Below are 3,388 nucleotides of genomic sequence, written 5' to 3'. Positions count from 1 at the left end.
TGATTTTCTCCTGTTAATCTGTCTCATGTCAATTTAACTCTTAGACCAACCAGGAGAACCTAGAGGGAAATTCCTCCTTTGCCAACACTGCTATTCACAACTCCTAGTGAGTTTTGTTTTTACTGCTGTGGTTTTGTCCTCTGAATTATTTTATTTTTTCTCCATTCTCTTTTCAACTATACGTTCATTTAATTCTGTCCCATTTTATCTATAAATTAATAATCGAATAGTTTTAATTTGAATGTAGCATAACTACACGTACATTTTTAATTACAATACAGCAGAGGAAACAGGGTAATTTTTAAAGTAATTATGGAAAATATCTATCTAGAGTGAAATATAGTATCAAACATGCAAGTTATTTTCTATGAACAATAGTGAATATAAGTAATTATTTTAATGTTTGCGATCTATGAAAATTAGGCATTTTCTTGATCAGTAAATATGATCTAAGAGTCAGACATGATTGAGCGACTAAAGAACAACAGCATCAAAAAATATGATCTAACTTAATGGGACCTCTGATATACAATAAGAACATTAAAATTATTATCAGCTTAATTCCAATTTTTGACACTTTCTGCTTAAAATATATGCATATATATACATATATATATATATATATATATAACATGACTATTTTCATTTGGAAATTGTTATTTGATTGGGATTCCTTATAGAACCCAAAACAGGTGCTGATCATGAAATCAGAGGCCTCTGAGAATCTAATATTCATTGATCAATGCTGGTGAGAGTAGTTTTATGACAAGAAACATAATTGATGTTTATACTTCAAATAATTCGTCAAACCCAGAAGATTTAAGATACTGATAAAATCATCTGTCAACTTTATGTATTTATTGGTAAAGAGCAGATTTTGTCCTTTGATTTTGAATATAATAACTTTAATATTTATATTAGGGAGAATGTAAAAGAACAGAAGGTACTCTTCACACTTCTGATTCAGAAAGTAACCTAAACTAAAAGTAGAACTGTGTCAAACAAAACTGAGTCTACAGAGACCACAACTGGCTGACAGTGACAAGGTAAGAGACACTTGGATGGGAAGACTTTGCTTGGGAATAAAGCCAAAATACATGGTGTATGTTGTGAAGAAAAATATTTTATGAATAGACTTGAGACTGCAAACCATAAAAGGGCACAGAATGAAAAGTAAAAAGATTAATCACAAGTGTACTTGGGCCCGTATATTTATAGACTAATGAAATCGTACAAATCAGAATGAAAAGGAACACTTTTTGGAAAATATTTAAAGAAAGACATCAAGATTATTCTTATTGAATATTTGAAAGTGTTCAAGATGAATTTTATATCACCTTTGAATATGATCTATTACTGGTAGTTATTTTTGGATACGTGATATGCAACAAAAATAACAAACATTATAATGAAGGTGGTAGGGAAGAAGAAGTTGTCCTCCAGCCATCTAGGTTCTTCTGGCTGCTGCTGCTGCTGCTAAGTCGCTTCAGTCGTGTCCGACTCTGTGCGACCCCATAGACGGCAGCCCACCAGGCCCCACCGTCCCTGGGATTCTCCAGGCAAGAACACTGCAGTGGGTTGCCATTTCCTCCTCCAATGCATGAAAGTGAAAAGTGAAAGCGAAGTCGCTCAGTCGTGTCCGACTCTTAGCAACCCCATGGATTGCAGCCTACCAGGCTCCTCCATCCATGGGATTTTCCAGGCAAGAGTACTGGAGTGGGGTGCCATTCCACCCTCTTCTGGCTAATCTAAGAATAAAATTGACATGAAACAGATAAATGAGAGAAAATCAAACAAAAGTTTAATAACATGTGTACATGAGAGAGACTGAGGAGACCTGAATAACTCACCAAATTGGCCAAAATCCTCACCTTCAATACCATCACAGCTAAAGACAGAGAGGAAGTTGAGGGTAGTAGTTTGAGATTTGCAAAGGAAGGAAGGAAGGTACTGAAATGGAGATGGAAAAGCAAATGATTGGTAAACAAGTATTTGCTGGGCCAGGCAGAAACCATAGAACACAGAGTGGGCTCTGATCTCTAGGTGATGCCTAGAGTTTCTCCCACCACACCTTGCCCACGTTCTTTGCAGATACTGTTATGGACAAGCCCAAGTCAGTGCCCAACAAGAGTCCTCCTGCCCAGTGTCACTCGGGTAGAACAAGACTGTTTGGTTCTAAAGCAAAGAAAGTTTTATTTTTGAATAAAGAATGGAGACGGGTGAGTTCATGCTCTAGAGTTCATCCATGCTGTCCTGGACAGGTGGTGGGCATGAAGCAAGACCTCCCCATCCCCCACCCAGGGTAAAGCAATTGGAGATTCGTTCCCGGTGGTCCCATATCCCAAGACGAGAATAGCAGGACAATCAAGAGAGGAGGCTGAGCCCTGCTCAGAGAGAAAAAAATCACATATGTCTCATTCTCAAAGTCAAGGAAACCCTCCTGTTTAGAAAGCTCCTTAGAGATCAAAAGGTAAATGACGGTAAGTCTACCTACCCACAGGCCTCTTCAGGGGAATTCATCTTGGCTGAGCGATGTGCATGTACACCTGGGAGGATCCTGAGATATACCAAATATGGACACAGAACCAGACAAATAAAAATGCTTGGCCAAAGAAGCAAATGCCCCATAAAGCTGATTCAAATTACCACTGAGGTGAGACTCTCTCTGGGTCCGCCCGTGCGTCTATCCACACTGTACTGCACTCTTTTTTTTTCCTAATAAACACATGTCTCAATACTTCCTGAAGGAAACTTACACGGCTCAAAATAGCCTAGAGTTAAAACTCCCCTCCAGGTCCTCCCCACCATTCTATGCAAAACAAAGAACTCTCTCACCCGAAGGAAAAAATGGACATTAAGGTTGATAACGCCCAGCTCCCAGCTGGTCACAGCCTCTGGCTGATCTCCAGAATTCCTTGCCCCAGCCGTTTAAAAGATAACTACTCTGAACAACCTGGGAGAAGAACAGGCCCCCTTAAGACAGTAGATTTCCACATATATATGCCTATATATACTTACTCTTTTCTTGGGTTAGTGCAGCAGCTTACTAATCTGACTGATGCCCCTTCTCACCTCATTAAAGGTGATCTGTTCCTGTAAAGCGCGGTCTCCTTCTTTTTCCGAACCTCGCCTTCTCTAACTAACTCCCTCACCCTACACTTCCCATCTTATGTGGGAATTCTTTTCCGGAAAGGTCAAGGGCCAAAGCCTTGTCCCTGACCGCTGGTCTAGGGGCTAGGATTCAGTGCCCTCACCGCCTAGATTCTGCCTCAATTTCTGATCTGGAACTGATGCCCAGCTTTAAGCTGCTACAGGCTGAGGCCACGTGAGATGGGGCAGGGCTGCTTCACAGGGATCTCCTCCGTTGAGTGGGGTGGAGAGAGGAGTT

Source organism: Bos indicus x Bos taurus, chromosome X, assembly GCF_003369695.1.
Source record: "Bos indicus x Bos taurus breed Angus x Brahman F1 hybrid chromosome X, Bos_hybrid_MaternalHap_v2.0, whole genome shotgun sequence".
NCBI classification, from domain to species: Eukaryota; Metazoa; Chordata; class Mammalia; order Artiodactyla; family Bovidae; genus Bos; species Bos indicus x Bos taurus.
This window is presented reverse-complemented; position numbering follows the sequence as displayed.